The sequence below is a fragment of the Chionomys nivalis genome, chromosome X (genome assembly GCF_950005125.1).
Source record: "Chionomys nivalis chromosome X, mChiNiv1.1, whole genome shotgun sequence".
Classification (NCBI taxonomy): domain Eukaryota; kingdom Metazoa; phylum Chordata; class Mammalia; order Rodentia; family Cricetidae; genus Chionomys; species Chionomys nivalis.
This window is the reverse complement of record NC_080112.1, coordinates 47,097,787-47,114,441: the sequence shown is the minus strand read 5'-3', so window position 1 is coordinate 47,114,441 and position 16,655 is coordinate 47,097,787. Positions and strand designations below refer to the sequence as shown.

At 37.9% G+C, this 16,655-nt stretch overlaps 1 protein-coding gene and 1 pseudogene across 2 annotated transcripts in view; one reads left to right on the top strand and one right to left on the bottom strand.

Moving 5' to 3' along the window:
- Window positions 1-2,204: 2,204 nt before the first annotated feature.
- Prrg1 (proline rich and Gla domain 1) overlaps window positions 2,205-16,655 on the top strand; it is a 131,175-nt gene continuing 116,724 nt past the window's right edge. Inside the window, exon 1 of one of the 2 annotated variants that reach the window (XM_057760506.1) lies at window positions 2,205-2,241. The gene's annotated coding sequence lies outside the window, so the exon portion shown is untranslated. Of the gene's footprint in view, window positions 2,436-16,655 lie in introns of both variants that reach the window. The other variant, XM_057760504.1, reaches the window with a different exon arrangement.
- LOC130868246 (proteasome subunit beta type-3-like) lies at window positions 7,908-8,530 on the bottom strand (annotated as a pseudogene).

Genomic DNA, 16,655 nt, shown 5'->3' with positions numbered 1-16,655 from the left:
CAAAACAAAACTCAGTGTTCTGTCATTCTTAAGACCTGAGTGTCAAATCTGGACTAGAAACATTTCTTCATATCTTATATTTTCATTTAGAAAGTCTTTCTTTACTTTTATTCCTGTGCTTGCATGTGTATGTATGTGTGTGTGTGTATGTATGTATGTATGTGTATGTGTGTGTGTGTGTGTGTGTGTGTAGGGTTCCATTTACTTAATATCCAGAATCAGTTATGATAATCCACCCAATCAAACTCTAGCTGGTGATTTAAAAACTTGAACTGAGGGAAGAGAAATATCTTCTATCTGACCTGACTTGAGAGTTTGAACCCAATGTTGGTCAGAAGCTGTGATTCCAAGCCAGTTGTATGTGACTTTGGGAGGTACTGAGAGAGTGACCCTGTCTGAGAGAGGAAAGATTGAGAGCCTGAGATGGAATTTCAAACATTCTGTTTTCTGGTTTTATTTATTCTCAAGGCTAACAACAGACTTACCCTTTCACAATTTAGGTTACACAATAACTTTGTCATTTTACTTAAGTTATTTCAATCTAGTATTGGTTACTTCCACCAAAATAACCATTAAGGGAAAAAAGAAGAATAAAAAAAGAAATCAAATTAAAAGTGAAATCTCCCACATATCCACCTCTATTAGATTTTTAAAAATCACCTTTCTTGATCCACTGTACTTTTAAATCTCCTTCTTTACAGGGAATATTTTAGTAGTGAAACAAGTAGGATAAGTTACATTTCCAGTAACTTAAAGATTCACTCTGTAAACCTGCCAGCAAACCTTTCATCACTAACCACTTCCCACCTTCCTACAACCTCCCTAAATCTTTTATTTTTTTTAAAACAAATGCAAAGTAAAAGTGAGCTCAGAAAAGTCTACTTTGCAAAAAAAAAAAAAAAAAACACAAATGAAAGAACCACAAAACTAATGGGAGGGGTATATTTAGATCTTTAGTGACAATTACCAGACTGCCCCATAAAATGTTGCAATCACAACTAAAGTATTTATTGGGAAGGGTCTACTAGTGTGGCACTAATTCCATCATTGACCAAAGTAAAAAAGGGGGTGGAGGCAAATTAGCTTGGAACAAATCACTTCAAGCCCACACCCAATTCTCTTTGGGTTCACTGAGGTGTGTTTATTTTAATAGCTGATCTGAAAGCATGTGAAATGCCATGTCACAGCTGACCAGAGTCTAAACAGAAAAGCTCAGAACTTAAAACTAAGCATGCATACAGCATAGAATAATAATCAGTTTAGGCTCCTTTAATTGCTAACAATCAGAAGGCTTTTAATCTTAGATGGAAGTCTACACAACAGAATGGTCTTGCATCCCATATCTAAGAGGGACTCTTAGAAGCCTAGTGTTCAAATTATAAAACAAACACCTAAAACATTTTAAAAATAGGCCTTATTTGACAAATTGTGTTCTCATTTCCTGAGGCGTTTGAATGGATTTTAACAATGTAATTATTCAGAGCATGGTGAGACAGCCAGGGCCACAAAGCAAGACTTTGTCTCAAATACATACATACATACATACATGCATGCATGCATGCATAATATTAAAGATAATGCAGATTGTTGGCCTCAAGAAGTAACTCAAGTTTGTTGGTTCAGAAGTAGCTCAAGTTTTTGACCCCAGGGAAAGGGCCATACCCTGAACTGTAACAATATCCAAAGTCTGGTTGGCTAGTCACTAGTTCCGGACATATCTTCTTAGGAGGCATGCAGATGAGAAATTTGCATTCCACTATCTTGAAGAGGGCCCAGGAAAATGTGGAATGAGAATTAACAAAGAAAAAGAAGTAATAGGGTGGTGAGATTGACAATGCGGTTTGAGAAAGAGACCGCTGCTCTGACAACTGTTTGGTCCTGCTCCAAGCAATGTTCGCGGGTAGATACAGGAACACACGGAGGGGCCAATGGCAGTTTTTCTGTGCTGGTTATGAGCACCAGAGTGAATGGCTCCAGCTCAAAGGCCTACTGCGCAGGGTTGTAAGAAGCTACTCAGGCACCACTCTTCCCTTTCCCGCCCTGCCTGGCCCCGCCCCTTGCTTCCCACCCCTCGTGGCCCCTCCCCTCCTCCCTTTACCCAGTTGGAGCCCTCCCCACCAGGGCAGTTAGCAGCTGCTGCTGGCTCCTTTCTCCGGTCCTGGCTCGGCGACCGACCGGAGCAGGAGGGCGCAGGCGCGGCTTGCGGCTCTCCTAGCGTTTAGGAGCGGAGTGGGACTCTTGGTGAGTACGGCTGCAGTGCGGAACTCCTCCAAGAGAACGTGGCTGCAGCCCGAGAGGGGCCGGGGTGTGGATGGAAGACTTTGACCCGGTTGAAGGAAACTCGTGCAGCTGTGTCGGTAGCGGTGCTGCCCGAGGTTTCTTGGCTCTGGCCGCGTGGGCAGAGGAGTGAGCTGTGGCGGGACGCCCGTGGCAAGGTGTGTAGGGAGCGGCTGAATTAGAAGAAGGAAGAAGGGAGTGGACAAGCTGGAAGTCCACACTTGGGCTTGGCCAGGCCGGGGGGGGGGGGGGGGGGGGCGGGGGGAAGGGAAGGTTTGCTTGAGGGCCCTGGAGGGTGGCCCAGCTTCAAGTTCAGTCGCCCCAGCTTGGTGCTCCTGAGCGATGTTCCAACTTACTATCTACCCTTGCTCTGTTTTCTCAGGGTACAGAGTTGCCAGGAATGTTTCCTGTCGCTGGGGAGAGGGTTTGGGAGAGGTGGGCTATCTGTCCTAGGCCTTTGCAATAGAGGGTGTGGCGTTCCTCTGACTTTCCTTTGCTCGGGAATGTGACCCTCTTTTGATGCATTGTGCCTGGACATTTTTAACAAAGGCTATAACTGTTTTGTTGGCAGTGGCGGGTGACAGAGGGTCGCGCGCATGCGGGCACACACACACGTGTGTGTGTGTGTGTGTGTGTGTGTGTGTTTGCGCGTCCGTGCTTGAGAAGTCAGTCACGTTGCCCTAGGGGGTGGGGAATCTTGAGGGCTTGGAGTTGGAGGGAAGGAGAGACTTTGGAACTTTCCTGCTGAGGCTTTTTTTTTTTTTTTTCCTTTTTCGTGGTCTGTTGATTTTGAGTAAGAATATCCCCCATAGGAATGTGACTGGATATTGATGTGTGTGTTCGTGCTCTAACTGCAGCCATTTTGTGTGTGTGTGTGTGTGTGTCATACATTTTTAAGAGTTCCATCGGGAGAAAAACAACTAATGGAATTTGAGAAGAAATAAGTGAATGTGACTGAAGAGGTGGAGTGGTAAAGTTTTGAGCTAGACGAATCCCTTTCAATATTTACAGTATAAGGCCAGACTTTGAAAAACTTGAAGTTGTACAAATCAGTAACTGAAATTTTTTAGCTAAAGTAGTGTTCATTGTTTCAAGGAAGAGCGTATTCTAAGGGTATGGTGCGGCCAGATACATGGCAGTCTGACTTTAGAAACTTTAACAATGATGCTAAGAATATAAAACATTAGGAAAAGTTTTCTGACATTCGATAAAGGCCTGTATGCTTTCGTTTTAATTTTTATGAACTTTTATAAAAGACGGAATACGTGGTCCCAAGCGCAGATGTTTATATTTTAACTCATTTGTTTTAACTTAATACAACATAATAAAACTCCTACTCCACCCCTTTTTCTTGAGTGTGAATTCTGTTTTATAAACATTTACTCCCAGATCTGAAATATGTTTAAATAGTATGTCCTCATGTTTTCTTATTATTTTATTTATTCACTTCTTTACTCCAATTATTCAAAGGGCTTTGGTGATAATATTATCAAACTAGTGAGGGGGGATGCTAGGGATGCCTTTTGACTTTTCCAAGAGCCCAGTGAACTCCTATTCACGCTTCCAGACTCATTCTTATTAACTTACTGCAAAAATTAGTATGTAATCATGCTTTATCTGTTTGATAGCTCTACCCTTATTTTTCTCTCTTGCTACCCAAATAACAACCTTGCACATGGGGAGTACCCAATAAACTTATTAGTTGCAAGCTATTAAATGTTACTAGAAAGATAAGTCATCCTGAATGGAGTTCATGGAGTAAGAGAAGAAATTTTGAGCTTTTATTTGATGTTTAAGCAATGTTTTTTGAGTGAGAACAAAGATACACTCTCATGTGTTAGTGACAGTTTATCCTCATAAAAGAAGTGTAAAAAAATCTGTAGATAAAAGGATAATGAGTATAAAAATGCACTCTTTAAAAGAGACCTAAGCTAGTGAATAGTCAGTGTGTATACTGGAATGTGTAATTTGTCGTTTGCAGAAAGACATGAATAAGGTGCTGTTTGAATTTAGGAAATACTAAAATTTAACAGAGCTCACTAGTTATTATTTGTAAAGGATAACACATTAATAAAGAAAGCTGCAACCTACATTATATTGTACTCCTGAGTCTTAAGGTGGTTTGAGCCTTTAGCTAATGAAACTTTTGTGAACTATATTCTTAATCAGCTTGGTCTGACTATGCTATCTTGTCTCTGGCAGTTCTTTTAACTACAACAGTATTACTGACCTTCCAGTTACCTCTGCTCAGTCTCATCAGTCCTGTCCTCAACTTTCATCTCCTGAATGGGTTTACCATTGCTAAGAGGATCCTTAGCAAATATTGACTTTATTAAAGAATGAATTTATTCTATTGTTTAAAAATGACTCAAGATTTGGCAACTTGATTGATCCAGAGTCTATGCCTGAAAAGCAGAGAACCTGTTTTAGTCATTAGTAACCCCTGTTTTTCTTCCCTTACTTAACTTCTCCTCTGTCCACTTAAATGTAAAATTTTTTTTCAATGTAACTTTAAAAATGATCACCCTGCCAAAAACAATGCTTCAAGAGTTTGGTACTTATGAATAAAGTTTGAGATGTAGAAAGGCTGAGTACTCCATGAAAATATATATATATATATATTAAATTCTACGTATTTTCTGATTCGTGCACACATTTATTGAAGAAAGTGATACCAAGCCATTTTGATTATTTTACACTTTTCTCCTTTGAATTTTTCTCATTCAGATTTCCTCCTTGTGTTTCTGGTGTTTCCCTGTCTTTAGATAAACAAGAGTGTGCTTAAAGCTAGGCTTGTCATATCACAGGAGGGTGGAAAGGACACAAGCAAGGGAAGATACTTGTATTTAATAACCAAAGAAGCTTTTCTTTTTTCGTTAGGGATGATTATGTCAGGTGCAGAGGATTGACTTAATTATATTCTTCAGTTGGTGGAATATTATCATTCTTAGGACTAGAACGACATTGCAGGTATTTGGAATAAAGGTTTCTTAATTTGGCTTATGCATCGGACTCTGCCTTTAGGAAACACTTTCACCTAACATGCTTATATTAATTCCTTTCCTTCGTATAAACCCATCAAATTAGAAATTGAGGGTGTAGAGGGGCTGGGGAGATGGCTCAGAGGATAAAAGCAGTGGCTGCTCTTCCAGAGGTCCTGAGTTCAATTCCCAGCAACCACATGGTGGCTTACAACCATTTATAGTGTCTTCTTTTGATGAGCAGTCATACATGCAGGTAGAAAACTGTATACATAGTAAATACAATCTTCAAAAAAAGAATTTGGGATGTAGAAACAAAAACAAAACAAAACAAAAAAAAATCACCCTAGGAATTTTTTGAGGTCCACTCTGTTTATGAAGTACTTTGAGTGGTAGAAGTAAGCATGTAGAGACAGTGAAAAGAAACTTTTTTTTTTTGTGTGTGTGTGTGTGTGTAAATTGTTGACAAAAGAAGTTAGGATAAAAATTGCAGCTTGAAGATTTTAAAGGTTCAGTACAATGGGAACACCAAAGAGTTGAAAAGCCTGTTAGAGCACAGGTGTGACTGAAGGTGTAATGCTTGAAGATATTAATGGAGCAGGGAACAGAAGACAGTAGGATTAGGGACAGAGAGAAGAGAAAAGAATGAATTAAAATGTAAGTCTAAAGGCAGAGAGGGTGAAGCTGATGGTATTCTCTTTGCATGTTTTATTAAATGATGAATACTATTTCTCAGTGAATCTATTTAAGATTCTTATTTAGTATCCAGCTAGAATTTGTAGGTGTATCTTAGTAGAAAACTCAAGGAATAAGTCACATCATTGTAAGTGTAGAGATTATTAATTTTTTAATCAAGAAGTACTATTTTTAGAGAAGTTTTATGTTAACAGGGAAATTAGTAGGAAATAGAGTTCTCATATGCCTCCTGTATTTTCTGCACCATAGGATAAACTGTACCATAGTGGTACCATTGTTTCAACTGATAAACTTGATACTGACACATCATTATCACCTAAGATGTATTGATTACATAGACTTTCTCTTTGGGTTAAACATTCTATAGGTTTGGACAAAAGTGTAATGATTGCATACCCGTTTGTCATATCACACAGATAGTTTGACTGACCTACAAATCTTCTTTGCTTCATCTGTGTAGCAGGCTTTTTTGGACTGCCAGCCCCCAAATCATGACACAGATACTTAGTACTAATTATGAATGTTTGGCCTTAGCTTAGGCTTGTTTCTAGCTAGCTTTTTTTCCCTGTAACTTAGATTAACCCATTTATATTAATCTATGTGCTTTCCCGAGTCTCATTTACCTCATTTACATACTTTCCATCTTGCTTTCCTGATTTCTCCATGTCTAGCTAGCCCTGCTGGTTGGCTGCCCCCTAATTGGCAGTTTTCTAGTGGGCTGACTGGCTCCCCTTTTCTCTCTGCCCACCAGCCACACCATTCCTCCTCTGCCAAGCTATTGGCCATTCAGCTTTTTATTAGACCAGTCAGGTGCCTTAGGCAGGCAAGGTGAAATAGCAACATACCTTTACATAATTAAACAAATGTGGCACATCTTTACGTAGTTAAACAAATATTCTCTCCCACAACACATATGTTTATCACTTACTCTCTCTAACCTCTAGTAATTATTGATCCTTCTACTACTTCCATATTTTCACCTTGTGCAAAACACTGTATACTTGGGATCATACATTATGTGGGTTCTCCCATTCCTTTCATTTAGTAATGCACATTTCAACTTCCTTCATGTGTTCCCATGGTTTGATAACTTATTTCTCTTAGGTGCTGGCTCACCTGGCTATGTCACAGTTTGTCTATTTACCTACTAAAATCTTTGTTACTTCTAAGTTTTAGCAATAGTAAATAAAGTTAGTGTAAATATCAATATTCTATAACCTTTTGACACTTCCCACACCATAACTTCACAAGTCCTTTGAGTAAATACCAAGGAATGTGAGTGCTGTATTCTATGTTAAGAATAAGTTTGGTTTTGCTAGAAACTGACAACATACACAGTGACTGTACTATATTTTCAGTTGCACTGGTAGCAAACGAGAGGCCCATTCTGCATCAACAGCATTAACAGTAGTGTCAGTGTTCTCTAATTTGGTTATTTTAGTATATGTCTAGTGCTATTCCATTGTTGCTTTAAATTGAGCTTCCCTAAAAACATGTATTGCTGAGCATCTTTTCATATGTTTATTTTCCATCTATGTTTCTTCTTTTACTGAGGGACTGAAAGGTTGTCTCTATAGATCCTTTAGCTTTTTTTGTTTTGTTTTGTTTTTTTGTGACAGGGTTTCTCTGTAGCTTTGGAGCCTATTCTGGAACTAGCTTTTTTTTTTGTTTTGTTTTTGTTTTTTGTTTTATTTATTTATTTATTTATTATTTTTTTTTTTTTTTTGGTTTTTCGAGACAGGGTTTCTCTGTGGTTTTGGAGCCTGTCCTGGAACTAGCTCTTGTAGACCAGGCTGGTCTCGAACTCACAGAGATCCGCCTGCCTCTGCCTCCCAAGTGCTGGGATTAAAGGCGTGCGCCACCACCGCCCGGCAAGATATTTATTTTTTTGAAAGAAAAGCAATTTTATTAAGAAGAAAAATAATAAAAGGAAACCGGGACCAGAGTGCAGGGTTAGTCCATCTGGGCCTTCAGTGTCCTGGTGCTGATCTTGTCCTTTTCAATGATGTGGATAATGACGCCCATGCCTGAGACAGCATCCCGGTCCACGGCATTCAGCATGGCTTGGGAAATGGTCTCTCAAACAGGTGTTCTGGATCCATGTTGGGCTCCCAGAGAGACTCGCACATCCCATACATTTGTTCGGAGCAGGTACCACTGACCACAAAGTCGTCAGTTACCATGGGGCAGCCAATGAGGTCTAGAGAGCAAATGAAGGGCTTAAAGGTCTTCGGGTCCAACCCGGCAATGACAGGCTCTGTGTAGTAGGGACCAAACCATTTCTCATTCAAGAGGTTGGCCACCATGCTCATGAGGGTGTAGGGCTTGATCTGCCGACCTTCCTTCAGCTCATACAGGTTCAGCCGGAACTTGGGGTGCTAGGCAACTATCTGGACGTCGGTGGCCAGCCCGGCCAAGCCTATGTACAGCCTGCCACCCATGGGAAAGATCTTCTGGAAGTCTGTTGTCACCATCTGGGCCTGGATCCCGAAACGCCTGTCAGCGGCGATGGCCACACAGTTCTTTCCCTTCATGGCCATGATGGCCCCTCCGTTATAGGACATAATAGACATGACTGCGCTTTAGTAAGACTGGAACTAGCTTTTGTAGACCAGGTTGGCCTCGAACTCACAGAGATCCGCCTGCCTCTGCCTCCTGAATACTGGGATTAAAGGTGTGCTCCACTACCTCCCACCCCTTTAGCCATTTTTAAATCAAGTACTTCTATATTTGGCCTGATAATCTTTTATCTAATAATTTGCAAGTATATTTTCTTTTTATTTTTCCTGACAGTGTCTTTTGTAGAACATAAGGTTTATGTTTTAATGAAGCCCAGTTTACTAATTGTTCCTTTTATAGATCATCATCATACCTGAAGTCATCTAGGTTACCTTTTGTTATCTTCTAGGAGTTTTAACGTTTTATATTTTACACATAACACGGTGGCCCATTTTAAGTTAGCAATGCATTTAAAAATTAATTGCTCTGTGTGTGAAGTCTGCATATAGCATTTTTTATCTATTCCTCAAGTTGACCCCAGGGCTTCATGTATGTTAGGCAAACACTCTTAACAAGTGCACTACATATATCAACTCTATATTTATTTTATTTGAGACAGGATCTCAGTGTAAAAACCTGAGTGTCCTGGAACATTTTTGCAGACTAAGGTGCCCTCAAACTCACAGAGATCTGCCTGCCTCTGCCTCCTGATTGCTGAAACTTAAGAGGTCTAACCACATGCACAGCCTGGATTTCTATATTCTTTGTTTTTGCATGCTGATATCTATTTCTGTCAGCATTAAATGAAAGACTTATGTTTTCTTTTGTCCTTTTTCAAAGACAAGTTAGCTGCATTAATATGTATCCCTTTATGGGAACTTATTCTATTACATTGTCTAATCTATTATTTTGCAAATATCACATTGTTTTTTTTATTACTTTAGCCTTATAGTAAGTCTATGTGGGGGTTAATTTTATTTTACTGAAATTTCATATAATATATTCTGGTCATGGTTTCCCTTTCCCCATCTCCTTCCATTTGATGATATTTAGAATCACCATGTAAACAATCTCTGGGCCCGTGTGTGACGTATTGGCCTGATTAAGTTAACTGACATAGGAACAATCAACATAAATGTGGGTCATACCATTTCATGGGCTGTGGTCCCTGACTGAATAAATAAAAAGAAAGTGAGCTGAGCACAGGCATTCATCACTGTCTTTTCTTTCTGCTGTGGACACAATTTGAACAACTGTTTCCCGCTGTTGGCCATTGTTCCTTCCTGCCATGCTGAATAATATCCCCTGGAATTGTAATAAGAAATAAATTCTTCCTTAAGTTGCTTTTGTCAGGTATTTTGTCACAGCAATGAGACAAGTAATTAATACAGTCTTGAAATTGATAGTAATGTTCCACTGTCTTTATTTTTTTCTAGTATTGAATTGGCTATTCCATAACTTTTGCCTTTCAATATAAATTTCAGAACCAATTTTTATAGGCATAAAATAAGTTGTTTAATGTTTCTTTGGGGAAAAGGGATACCTTGAAACTATTGGGTCTCTGTATCCTTGATTCCAGAAGTACTTTAATTTTGTTGGGCCTTTTATTTATTTCATCAGGGTTTTCATAATAGATATCTTATATAAATGTTATTAGATTGTTAACTAATTTATATCAAAGGTAATCCAACTTTCAATTTGTGATTGTTCATTGCTGATAATATAGAAAGAACACTGAATTTTGTTTCTTAACCTTATATCATGAAATCTAGCTGTACTAATTCTAGGAACTGTCTTGTCAATTCTTTGATATTTTCTACTGTGACTCCCCTGTTATATGCAAACAAAAGCAGTTTTGGTTCTTGGTTCTAACAGTATTTAACAGTTATTTCCTTTCCTTCAGTAATTCTACTTGGTAGAATTTCCAGTATGATGTAAAAAGGAGTGGTAAAAGGAGACATATTTGCCTTGTTTCTGAATTAGAGGGAGTGCTTCCTGTTTCAAACCATTAAATATGATGTTATTAGTAATTTTTAAGGAACAAATTGTTTTTGTGAAGTTAAGGAATTCCCCTTCTGTACTGATTAATCTTGACTTTTAACTTGATTGGATTGAAAGATGTCCAGAAGATAAAACACATTTCTGGGTGTGACCCTGGGGAATTTTCAGAGAGAAGTAATTGAGGAAATTAAAACTCACCTCAAATATGAGGAACACCAGCATAAACAAGACTCAGATGGAATAAATTAAAAGGAGAGAGCTGTTAGAACAAGCACTTATTCTCTGTTTCTGGCTCATATGCATTGAAGGGCTTTCTTCTACTGTGCCTTCCTTTCATGATATTTTACCTCATTACAGATCCAGAAATATGAACATAGCCAATTTCCAACTGAAGTTTCTGAAAATGTGAGCTTTGACTTTATTCCTTCAGGTATTTGTCACAGTGATGGAAAAGAAAACATCTAGAACAAAAACTAAGTGCCAGAGAGGTGAAATTGTTGCTGTGATGGCTGACATGACTGTTGTTAAGATGGTTTTAGAACATGTGTGTCATAAAAATTTGGGGAGAAATAGAAATGAGGATTAAGAAAAGCCCCAGAATTTTATAACCAGAGCCAAATGGGTGATTTGGCTAGAATCTTAGCTCAGAATACTCAAAGAGATGTGGACAGGAAAAACAGATGGAAATGAAGTAATTGGACTAGAGATTATTCATGTTTCATATGTGTCAAATAATTTTTCTACATTTTGCTTCTGCCTTAAGACTTCATGAGAGGTTAAATTTGAAAGTGATAGACTAATTAGCCTGGTAGAAAGTATTTCTACACAGTGAAGCATTCATTCTGCAATGTGGGCTTTCCTTGCTGCTTTTAGAGAGATTTATGTTGAGAACTGAAAACAATAAGTTAAGAAAAAATAATTGAAAACTTGAAGTTTTCGCAAAAGTTACAGCGTGTAACTTTCATAAAACTGGAGCCAAGAGCTGTTAAAGAGACTCTGCTTAATAAAAACAAGTCAACTAGGGGTCAGAGAGGTGGCTCAGTGCTGATTATTCTGAAATCACATATCCAGCTCTAAGAAAGAAGAAATAAGGTGATTGCTTAGACTTTCACTCTTCAGCAGGAAAATAGCTAAGTTCAAGAAGAGACCCCTGCCTTAAAACAAAAGTGTAGAGAGTTATAGAGGAGAACACCAGTCAGTTACCTTCTGACTACCACACATACAAGGACACTCAAACACGCAAACACATATGCAGACACAGTCAGACAGACTCCCCTAATACATAAACAAACAAACAATTCTAAAAACAAGCCAACTGCTTGGAACAAAACAATAGGAAACATGTTTTAAGTGTGTCTCAGGCACTTCCCTCCTCACTTATCATAGGGTCAAGGGTATAAAGAGCTTACAGATTTTAAAGACTTTAAGAAGAGACCACTGGTTACTTTTCTTATTTGAGGCTGCAGAGGTGCATTAGCAGTTAAGAGCACTTACTGCTCTTGAAAAACAACCTGAGTTCAGTTCATTAAATAGAGGACATGGTGTTGAGAATATCAAATATCTAGTCACAGTTTGAAAAAACAAATGAAATTTGTTTTCTGTATTCCTTTAAGTTGTTGTGATATTTGTTTTCATTTTTAAATTGTTCCTTATTTTCCCCCAGCATAATATTCCTATTGATTATTTGGGGATTTCATACAATGCACAACATCACACTGGCACCCTATTCCTTCCAGGTTCACACTCTCGTCTTTGTGCCCTACCTCCAAAAGCAAAAAATACACAAAGTCCAATTTGTGTTGTCCATAAATTCATTGAAACATGCTCAATCACCCAGTAGCTAGCCCCGAGTTATCAATTAAAGATAATTGAGTCCTTCCCTACCCCCTCCCCGCAAACCATCAACTGTGGTAAACCACACTTCAGCTTCTTTATTTATTATATGATTTTTAATTGATTCTTTGGGAATTTCATATCAGGCATCCCAGTCTCACCCATCTCCCAGTTCTTCTGTATCCACCCTTCTCCCTTGCAGCATCCTCCACCCCCAGGAAAACATAAAGAGAAATAATAAAAATAAAGATAGGAATATTAATTAAAAAACAAAAGCAAATAAAAAAACACGCTCGCTATTCTATTTTTCCCACTTCTCTCTTACCTCTTCATTTGTCATAGTGATGTTGGGAGCTGTGGTGTATTGTGCAGCATACTCTTTTGACCAAACAGCTTTACTTGCAAATTATGTAGTGTGTTGTTGATCAGGTTTAAGGCCTCTGGCCTCTGCTACACCATCAATGCTGGCCCCTCACCGAAATTCCTCTGGGTTATCTTGCTGACAAACCACCATATTGATTTCCAAAGTGGCTATACATGTTTGCCCTCCCAGTAGCATGGAAGAGTTTTCCCTTGTACCACATCCTTCACAGCATAAGTTGTCATCAGTGGTTTTGATCTTAGCCATTTTGACAGGTGGAAGGCGGAATCTCAGAGTCATTTTGATTTGCATTTCCCAGATGGTTAAGGATAATGTACATTTTTTAAAGTGTTTCTTAGCCATTTGAGGTTCTTCTTTTGAGGGTTTTCCGGTTAGGTCTGTACCCCATTTTTAAATTGGATTAGTTGATGTCTAGTTTCTTGAGTTCTTTATATATTCTTGTAATCAGCCCTCTGTCAGATGTGGGGTTGATGAAGATCTTTTCCCATTCTGTAGTCTGTGTTTTGTCCTACTGACAATGCCCTTTGTCTTACAGAAGCTTTTTAGTTTCAAGATGTCCCATTTAATAATTGTTGATCTCAGTATCTGTGCTACTGGTGTTATATACAAGAAGTAGTTTCCTATGCCAATCCAGTCAAGACTACTTCCCAATTTCTCGTCTATCAGGTTCAGTCTAACTGGATTTATGTTGAGGTCTTCCATCCACTTGTACTTGAATTTTGTGCAGGGTGATAGATATGGATCGATTTCTGTTCTTCTACATGCTGACATCAGTTATGGTAACACCATTTGTTGAAGATTCTTTCTTTTCTCCATTGTATAGTTTTGGCTTTTTGTCAAAGCTCTGATGTCCATAGGTGTGTGGATTTCTGTCTGGTCTTAGGTTTGATTCCATTGAACAATGCATCTATTTTTATGCCAATACCTAATGCTGTTTTAATTACTGTCATTCTGTAATAGATCTTGATATCAGACATGGTGATACCTCTGGCAGTTCTTTTATTGTACAGGATTGTGTAAGCTATCCTGGGTTTTTTGTTTTCCCATATGAAGTTGAGTATTTTTCTTTCAAGATCTGTAAAGATTTGTATTGCAATTTTGATGGGTATATCATGGAATCTGTAGATTGATTTTGGTAAGATGGCTTTTTTACTGTGTTACTCCTACTGATCCATGAGCATAGATCTTTCAGTCTTCTGATATCTTTTCCTATTTTTTTCTTCAAATACTTGAAGTTCTTGTCGTACAGGTCACTTGCTCGATTAGAGATACACCAAAATATCTTATATTGTTGTGGCTATTATCAAGGGTGTTGCTTCCCTGATTTCTTTTCTGCACATTTCTCAATCGCCTATGAGAGGGCTACTGGTTTTTGAAAATTAATCTTGTATCTAGCCATTTCACTAAAGGTGTTTGTCAGCTGTAGGAGTTCCCTGGTATAATTATTTGGGGTCGCTTTTCTATATTAACATGTCATCTGTTAGTTTGGATCAGGGTTTGTCTATCTTGCTGGGTTTCTTAAAGAACCAACTCTGTTTCTTTGCATTGTTTTGTTTGTTTCTATTTTATTGATTTCAGTACTCAGTTTGATTATTTCCTGTCTTCTATTGCACTTGGGTGTATTTTCTTCTTTTTGTTCTAGAGCTTTCAGGTGTGATGTTAAGTCGCTAGTGTGAAATTTCTCCAACTTTTTAATGTAGGCATTTAGTGCTTTCATTGTGTCCTATTAGTTTGGGTATGATGCATGGTCATTTTCATTGAAATCTAGGAAGTCTTTACGCTTTTATTTTTCTTTTTAAAATTTATTATGATTTATTTAACTTTATGTGCATTGGTGTGAAGTTGTCAGAGCCCCTGGAACAGGAGTTACAAACAGTTTGTGAGCTGCCCCGTGGGTGCTGGGAATTGAACCTGGGTCCTCTGGAAGAGCAGTCAGTGCTCTTAACTGCTGGGCCATCTCTCCAGCCCTTTATTTCCTTCTTGACCTAGTGGAAATTCAGTTGCGAGCTGTTCAGTTTCCATGAGTTTGTGGGCTTTCTGTGGTTTGTGTTGTTGTTGAACTCCAACTTTAATCTATGATGATCTCATAAGATACAGGCTGTTATTTCAAATATTTTTGTATCTCTTAATATTTGCTTTGTGATCAAGTTTGTGTTCCATGAGATGCTGAGAAGAAGGTATATTATTTGCTGTTTGGATGAAACATTCTGTAGATATCTATTTGGTCCATTTGAGTCATAACATTCGTCTCTTTAGGTTCTGTCTGGGCAACCTGATCATTGGTAAGTGTGTGGTGTTGAAGTCCTCCACTATTAATGTGTGGGGTGTGATATTGATTTAAGCTTTAGTAATGTTTCTTTTACAAATGTGGGTGCCCTTCTATTTGCTGCATAGATGTTCAGAATTGAGACATGATCTTGGTGGATTTTTCCTTTGATGAATATGAAATGTCCTTTTTCATCTCTTTTTATTAATTTTGGTCTAAAGTCTATTTTCTCAGATGTTAGTATAGTTACACCAGTTTGATTCTTTGGTCCATTCGATTGAAAAAATGGTTTTCCAACCATTTGCTTTGTGTTGATGTGTGTCTTTGATGTCAAGGTGTGTTTTCTTGTATGCAGTAGATGGATGGATCCATTTTTTTATCCATTCTGTTAGCTTGGGTTTCTTTTTTTAAATGGCAAATTGAGTCCATTGATATTGAGAAATAATAATGACTGGTGATTGTTAATTTTCATTATTTTGTTGTTGTTTTTGATGGTGGTAGTGGTGGTAGTAGTGTAAATGTATGTAGTTTCCTTTTGGTGTGAGATTATCTATTGCCTGTGTTTTTGTTGGTGTAGCTAACTTCTCTGGGTTGGAGTCCTTTTAGTAGCTTTGTTAGAGCTGGGTTTATGGATAGATGATCAAATTTGACTTTATCATGGAATATCTTGTTTTCTTCCTCTATGGTGACTGAAAGTTTTGCTGTTATAGCCTGGCTGGCATCTGTTGTCTCTTAATGTCTGCAGCATATCTGGCTTTTAGGGTCTCCAGTGAGATATTAAGTATAATTCCAATAGGTCTACCTTTATATGTTACTTTCTCATTTTGCTTTGCAGCTTTTAATATGCTTTCTTTGTTCTGTATGTTTAGTGTTTGATTATTATGTGCCAAGGGGAGTTTTTTCTATTGATGTTCTGTAATTTTATTTGGTGTTCTGTAATCTTGTACCTTTATAGGCATGCCCTTCTTAAACCTTGGGAAAATTATCTCCTGTAATTTTGTTGAATATATTTTCTGGGCCTTTGAGTTGGGATTCTTCTTCTATTCCTGTTATTCTTTTATTTGGTCTTTTCATAGTGTTGCAGATTTTCTTGATGTTTTATTTTCAAGAATTTTTAGATGTAACATTTTCTTTGATGAATCTATTCCTCTATTATATATTCAGTTCCTGAAATTCTCTCTTCTATCTCTTGTATTCTGTTGTTGATGCTTGGATCTGTAGTTCCTGTTTGCTTGCCCAGGTTTTCTATTTCCAAAATTTCTTTAGTTTGTGTTTTCTTTATTACTTCCATTTCCATTTTCAGGTATTGAACAAACAGCTTTATATTTTTTGTCAACTGTTTGTTTTTTTTTCTTGGTTTTCTTGACATTCTTTAAGAGATTTATTGATTTCCTCCAATTTTTTGGCCGTCTTTTCTTCCATTTCTTTATTTTTTTTATTTCCTCTTTAGGGAACTCTATCATCTTCACAAAGTTATTTTAATGTCTTTTTCTTGTGGTTCAACTGTGTTGGAATGTTCAGGTCATGCTGTCATAGGGTAGCTTGGTTCTGGTGGTGACATACTGTTCTTTTTGTTTTTGATTGTGTTCTTACAGTGCCATTTAGGCATTTTGATTTGGGGTGATTATAGGTCTAGGTGTTGATTCCTGTGTTTGTCTTTGTTGAATGAGTATTTTGTTCTTTGGTTTTTGTTTCCTCTCAGATCTTCTGACCAGATTCT